Source organism: Molossus molossus, unplaced genomic scaffold (genome assembly GCF_014108415.1).
Source record: "Molossus molossus isolate mMolMol1 unplaced genomic scaffold, mMolMol1.p scaffold_m16_p_20, whole genome shotgun sequence".
NCBI classification, from domain to species: domain Eukaryota; kingdom Metazoa; phylum Chordata; class Mammalia; order Chiroptera; family Molossidae; genus Molossus; species Molossus molossus.
The window spans coordinates 18279073-18286801 of NW_023425356.1; the positions used below are offsets into that span (position 1 = coordinate 18279073).

At 40.0% G+C, this 7729-nt stretch overlaps 1 pseudogene; it reads right to left on the reverse strand.

Annotated features, from left to right (window-relative positions):
• Positions 1-347: 347 nt before the first annotated feature.
• On the reverse strand, positions 348-3548 carry LOC118637663 (annotated as a pseudogene).
• Between the last annotated feature and the right edge of the window lie 4181 nt (positions 3549-7729).

Sequence of the window (7729 nt, forward strand, 5' to 3'; positions counted from 1 at the left end):
AACCAAAGGTCTCAGATATGAGGGGGGTAGCATTTTCTTTTTTAATTTTATTTCTTTGATATGAGAAAGAGAGAGGAAGGGAGAGGGAGAGAGAGATAGAAACATAGATGAGAGAGAACATTGATTGGCCTCCTGCATGCCCCCACTGGGGATCAGGCCCACTACCTGGGCATGTGCCCTGACCGGAAATTGAACCGGCCACCTCTTGGTGCATGGGTCGATGTTGAACCACTGAACCACACTGGCTAGGCAAGGGGAATAGCGTTTTCAAGGGAATCCTCAAGATCAGTCATCAAGGAGAAGCTGTCCACCAGTACCTACTCACTCTATTGGCCCCATCAAGCTATTCAACAAGCTGCAATAGTGTCTTTATATGTGAAAGATTCTTACTGAAAACTTTGACTGGGTCTCTTAGCACCTGTTTGCATTTTCCAACATCTTTGTTATGACTGCTGTAGTCAGATAGTGGAGAATACGTGCACACATGGTCTAAATTGTTTTAAGGTACTGTGGCTTGTAAAAGAAAAGATTAATAATGCTATTAACTGCCTCTGGGCTGATTGAAGGGAACAAAGAGACCAGTGAAGGAGCCAAGTTCACTGCTGATGACACAAGAGTGGAGAGTGGCAGGATTTTTACCTGGGTCTCTTTCATCACGTCAGGCCTTCCATGGCTGCATCGGGGTACTCAGAGCGAACGCAAAGCATTTCTATCTGTTAGTGAAGCAATCTCTCTGAAAACATAAAGATATCTGGCTGCTCCTGAGTAATTGCCACATTCATATTGGATTTGTTATCCTTACCTGAGATGCCAGCTCACTGCTTCTGCTTCTAAACCTGTTCGTCAGCTAGGTGGTCAAACAAGATCCAACCATCTCAGGTGGACTGCGTTTACCTTGTAGTGTTTTGATCGTCAACATCTTCACAATTGGTTCCATTTCTGCCTGAAGCTGTTTCAACTATGTTTTTTTCTCTCTCTCAAAGCATGAAGATATCAGAATAAAGGTTTCTGTAAGTGTAGCAGACTTTATCATGTTATCATTACAAAACAGATCTGGCCCTGGCCGGTTTGGCTCAGCGGTTAGAGCATTGGCCTGTGGTCTGGAGAGACCTGGGTTTGGTTCCCGCTAAGGGCATGTACCTTGGTTGCAGTTTGTCCCCAGCCCTGATTGGGTCGTGTGGGTGGCAACCACTCAATGTGTCCCTTTCATGTCGATGTTTCTCTCTCTCTCTCTCTCTCTCTCTCTCTCTCTCTCCCTCCCACTCTATGTGAACAAAATATCAGAAAATGTCCTTGGATGAGGATTAAAAAACAAAACAAAAATCAAAACAGATCTGATTTTGCTCATAGTTCTTATTTTTCATTATATATGTTTCTTGTGGAAAAAAAAATTAGTGCAAAGTCTAGATTCCAATTTAAATAATGCATGATGGGAGAAGTCACGTCCTGCTCTGTCATCTTGCCAAAAAAAATAAATGGCCTGCCTTATTTTTATATTTAATAATTCATACAACTCCTTGCTCAAAAGTGATGTTCTATCAACAGTTGACTGATGCTTGCATGATGAATGATTGTAAATTTCCAAAGTTCTGTTCTCCAGTAATTGGAGTTAGCAGTGAAGTAGCTAGGACTAGATTGGTCCGGATATGAAGACATTGCGGAGCAGTAAAGGCAACTCCTCGTCCTTATCCCACACAAGCACCTCATTCGTAAGTAGCAACCACAGCAGGAAAAATGTCCCCACTGGAAGGATGAGCTGTTGGAGTAGCACAGCCTATATTTGTACCTATTTAGTCTTTATTTTGTTCGGCAGTTCACATATATTCAATAGCACAAAAGAGGATGAACGAGTTTGCTTGCATTCCTCAGTATAAACTATTTACATTTGAATTTTATTGTTATATTAAAACTTTGAACAATGAAAAAAGGGAAGAAAAGACAGAAAATAAAATGAAAGATAAGAAGATGAAAGAAAAGACTATTCTGGGACCCTCAGTCAGACAAAATACTTAAGTTGAAATTTTGACTTGCTGTGTGACCTCAGGCAAATTCCATAACCTCCCTGAGGGAGCTTTCTTTTATAAAAATTGGCAAAAATAACCCCCTGGTAGGCTTTTTGTGAAGACTAACTTAGCTAATGTTTGCAAAATGTCTAGCCAGTGCCTGGTCCCTAATATAAAGGCTCAAAAATAGTAGCAATGTGTTAAATAAGTGATTTTTGGATATGGTTATATATGTGTGTTCATGGCCTTTCACTTTTGAATTCTAGGAAGAATACACTTTTTAGTAATCTCATGAGTAAGCTTTCGTGATCTTAGAAAAAGGGAATACCTAATTTGTGTAGATGAGCCCAGGAAAGAATTTTAATTGCACACAATAGCAATAAACATTTACTTGTATTCATTATCTCCAGGGATAGGTCTAAATATTTACATGCATAATCTTATTGAACCCTTTATTATGACACCAAGAGGTAGGTGCTACCGCTAATCCAATATTTCAGCTAAGAAAAGCAAAGTTTAGAGAGAGATTACTTTCCTGGGTCAGCAAGTAGTTCTGGAAAGATTACAAAGATTTCTAACCCCCAAAGCCTGACCTCTTATAAAAGAAACTCAACTTAAGCTTTCTAGGCTTAGAATTAAGACTCTTACATTTACACAGTGTATAACAGTTTAAAAAGTAATTTTATATAATTCTTCTTTGGTCCTTCCAGCAACCATTTTAGAGATTAGCCAATTCTTAAAGATCAATGGTTCAGGAAATAAGCCCTAGGGAGCTGAGACCTCTTCAAGGTAGCAGCAAACCTGGTAAGATCAAGAGCTTTAGAAAATGCACCAAACTTGGAATTGATTTTGAAGACTGAAACACATCTTCAGTTACTTTAATGGGACAAAACATTCTTCTCTGGGAAGTACTGTTACTCTGTATAAAGCCAGTGAACCCAGGGCTGATCAAAATGGACAATCCTGTTTTAGTAAAATTGTAGGTATGACTCTAACCTCAAGAGGTTGGTTTTGCACATTTGCATGTGCGTGTGTGACTCATGAAAAGATGTTTACAAAATCCCTTGAAAAAGAGCAGCATTGACCAAGACTGCAGGTTGGGAAGTAAATATGCCCCATAGTAGTTAATCAGAGTGCATCAGAAGAATCGGGAGTGGCTTTATGTATTTATCAAGGAGACTACCTCATTGCTGGACAGACACATTCTATTTTTACTTGAAAACTAGAGTGAAAGCAAAGTTACAAAGAGTAGAAGAAAGTAGAAGACAGACTGCCCTTGAGCGGTTTACAAGCAAGGTGGGAAGAGAAGACTGGAAAAGGTAAGAACATGCACATTTTGACCATTCCACTTGGATTCTGTAGGATAGTCCTTTTTATTCGTTTTTCTCCCGTGATCACATTGTGGGTTCTGACCGTTGGCCACTGAACTTCGGTTCCTTGCTTGCTGTCTAGTTCTGGGATTGGAGTAGACCAGTGTGGAGAGACTTCACAGCTCTGGGAAGCAGCCCTGTGTACGGGGTCCTGATCACCGAGGTCAATGGCCATGACTGCTTTCTCCCTCTCCTGCCGCCCTGCTTCCTGAAGCCCACTGACGGGACCGCGTGCTGACAAAGAGCCTGCGGGAATCCTCTGTGAAATGTGCAGTTGTTAATTCTTTATTTTAAGCTTATTATTCCTTAAAAGTTTTATATACCATTAGAGAATAATGATAAAGCGACATTTGCATTCACCTCTCAATTTAAAAACCAGAACACTGTCAGTGCTGGAAATCCAGCTATACCCTTCCCTGACCCCACTCCAGAGACAGTCGCTGTCCTCAATTCTCTGTTAGTAGTTTCTGGCTTTTTACATAACTGTACTGTTTCTATATGGATGCCTCAGAGACAGAGTTTTTAGTGTTGCCTGTTTTCAAATTTTATGTGAACTGTATCATACTGTGTGTATTCTTTGTGACTTGCTTCTCTCCCTCTAAAATTTTTCCTTTTGAGACTCATCCCTGTTAATGCTGTGAGTAATTTATGTCCACTATTAATATAGTGCTCCATTTTATGAATGTACCGCAATTCATTTATCCACTTTATTATTTATAGATTTTGGTTTTTTTTTCCATTTTGTTATTATGAACAATGTTGCTTTGGACATTTGTATATGACAGTAAAAAAAATGTACAAGAATCTCTCTCTAGGGTAGGAGTAGAATTTCCAGTCACAAAGTATAATCATTTATAGATTTACTAGGTAATGCCAGACTTTTTCAAAGTGGTTGTACTAACTTTGGTCTCATCTACTAATGAGTGAAATTTGCTTTATAGCCTAGCCTCTTAGTGCTTTTAATTACTCAAATTTTGTTAATTTAGTGAGTGTAAAATTAGATATAATGGTGGTATTTTAATTTGCATCTTTTTCTTATGATTAATTAGGTTGAGTATATTTTCATATGTTGAAGGGATATTTGTATTTTCTCTTCTAGGAAATTGTGGTCCGTGTTCTTTTATCTATTTTTTTACATATGTTTTAAAATTTATTTTTATTTTTATTTTATTTTTTTAGAGAGAGAGAGAGAAACGTTAATGTGAAAGAAGGAAGCATCGATCAGCTGCCTCCTGCATGCTCCCTACTGGGAATCAAGCCTGCAGCCCAGACACGTGCCCTGACTGGGAATTGAACTGGGACCTCTCAGTCCATGGAGTGACACTCAATCTGCTGAGCCACAGCAGCTGAGCTCTTTTATCTATTTTTTAATGATCATCTTTTTCTTTCTTCAACTATTCTCAATGCTAATATATAACCCACTTCATATGCTGCACATTTTGCTTTCAGCAAAAGGTGCTAACTTTCAGCTGTATTTATCCACTAACCCTAAAACAATGAGTACCTTGCTCCTGCCTACATGCGCTGTGACCGAAACACTAGCTCTCTCTGACCTGCCCCGATTTACCACACTCTTTGTCCAGTCATGCATTGAAGGTCACTTAAGTTGTTTCCATGTCTTGGCTACCATGAATAATGCTACAATGAACATATTTTTATTCTTTTATTTGGTCAAAACATTTTATTGGCACTTCCCACGAGCAAGGAACTCTGCTAATCCCCATGTCACTTAGAAAAATATAAAGGTTGGTCCTCATTACCTATTGCTTGGGCTCTTGCAACAGCGCCATGATTGATCTTTCTGCCTCCTGTCTCTCTTTTTCAAAAAATTTTTTTTCTTCCTTTATTGATTTTAGAGAGAGAGAGAAAGTGAAAGGGAGAGACAGAAACATTGATGAGAGAGAACATTGATTGACTGACTCCTGCATGTCCCCCCATGAGGATTAGGCCCACAGCGTGGGCATGTGTCCTGACTGGGAATCGAACCGGCGACCTCATGGTGCATGGGTTGATGCCCAATCACTGAGCCACACCAGCCGGGCTGCCTCCTGTCTCTTATCTCAAAGTATATGGAGCTCCAGATAACTCTTTTTAGAGTGTAAAATTTGGATCACGTCACATTCAGCTCAAAAAACTTTTATAAAGGCCTTTTCCTTCCCAAATAAAGTTTGTCAAGGAGAGTAAGGGGTGAGCAGGAGAGAGGAGCAGGGCTGGTCTCACATGCCGCACAGGACACGAGACCTTTTCCTGGTGGCCATGGGAGCCATTGAAAAGCTATAAACACGGGAATGCTTTCATGAGATTTAGATCTTAAGACATACGCCACTCCCTGGCGGCAGGAGAAGGAACGAATTCAGGGGGAGCATGATGATGGAGGAAGGGAGACCTGCTAGGTTCTCTTCTGATTTTCCAGTGAGAGATGAGAAAGGCCGGACTGAAGCAGCGGCAATAGGTACACAGTGGAGAGAACACACTGAGAAATGGTGAAGGAAGGAGACGTTGAGAGGATATGGTCAGAGCTTGGATACAAAAGGATAATGAACATGAGTGGTGAGGGATGACTCCTAAAGCCGCCCTCTCTCAGAGCTCTGTCTTCCAAGTGGGGAGGCAGCATTTGCTACACAAGGAACAATGTAGAGAAAAAAGGGTAACAGGTGCATGTCAGCAGTACATTTTTGTAATTAAATGGAGAAATTTTGGTGGCTTCAACCCAGAGCATCCGCTTAAGCACTTTTCTATGTCCAACTACGCAGAGGAGGATAAGAGGTATAATCTCTAAAAAGTTAATTCCTACCTCTCCAAATATCTGTTAAAAATGTGCACACCCTAATGGAGCAGACTGTACCCTAATGGCTTTTGGTCCCTCATGATACTTCATTCATGAATTTAATTGACTACAAACAAAATGGGCCTGAAAATTCTAAATTACATAGTGTCATAGAGTTTACTATTTTTATTTGATCATATGCACTGAGTAGTTAAAGAGTCTCATCTAACTGAAGGTACCACAACTGCCTCTGACAATGAATTTGAGGCAAAGCTAAACAAAAAATATTGTTTGCAAACCTATTATGTGTCAAACAGGAACCATATGATTTCACTCATGTGGATATAAGACAGAAAGCAACAAACTAACAACCAGAACAAACTCATAGACACAGACAACAGTGTGGTGGTGGTGGTGGTGGGGGAGGAGGGTAAAGAGGGTAAAGGAGGTAACCTATATGATGATGGAAGGAGACTAGACTTTGGGTGGTGAGCACATAACGCAATATATAGATGATGCATTACCTAATTGTACACTTCAAACTTAAATAATATTATTAACCAATGGCATCTCAATACATTTAATAAAAAAAGAAAAATGAGTTGCCCTGGCCAGTTTTGCTCAGTGGTTAGAGCATTGGCCTGCAGACTCAAGAGTCCCAGGTTCAGTTCCCGCTAAGAGCACGTACCTCGGTTGCATTTTGTTCCCTGGCCCAGGTTGGTGTCATTTGGGTGTCAACCAGTCAATGTGTCTCTCTCACGTCGATGTTTCTCTCTCTCTCTTCCTCTCTCTCTCCCTTTCACTCTATCTGAGGATGAATGAAAAAATGTCCTCGGGTGAGGATAAAAAAAAAGAAAAAGAAAAATGAGTCAAAGCTATGTCAGAGTTGGTATCTAGATGTGAAGCAGTACAATAGCAACCTAATGTTCTTGTTCACACCGCTGAAGAAAGAGATTGGCCCCATGGGACCAATCAGAGTTTGCTATGGGACAGCTAGATAATAAAAGCCCATTTTCCTTGTTGTAGACCTGATCCCATAAAATCTAGTGTAAGCATCTCCTTTTCCCAACCAGTAGCTCCACTACAAAGATGTACTTAGCCAAGCTGGAGGGGTGCACCACGTTTATTTTATGACTAGTCAGGCAAGAACCAATCCTACCCAGCATTTACTGAGTGCTTTGTGTGCTAGGCAGTTTTATGCATTCTAATGTATCTATCTCATTTAATCTTCATTACAATACTATGAGGAACATACAATTACTTTACTCACAAATGAAGAAGCCAAGGCACATAAAGGTTGAGTATTTCCCCTAAGGTTGCAGAATTGAGATTTGAATGGGGTAATCTGATTTCAGTCTCATTCTTTAATGCTGTAAAAGCAGCAGTTAAAACATGATTGAAGCCATGTAGCTTGATATTAAGAAGCTTTTAAATCAATAACCATCTCCTCTTTACTCTTGTTTTCCATCCCAGTCATTCACCATATGATCTTGTGTCTTGTTCTTTTTCACTTATGGGCTTTCATTGTACTTTGTTTGATTGGATTATAAATACCCCGCTGTTTCCTTTTGGTTATTTCATGTTCGAGT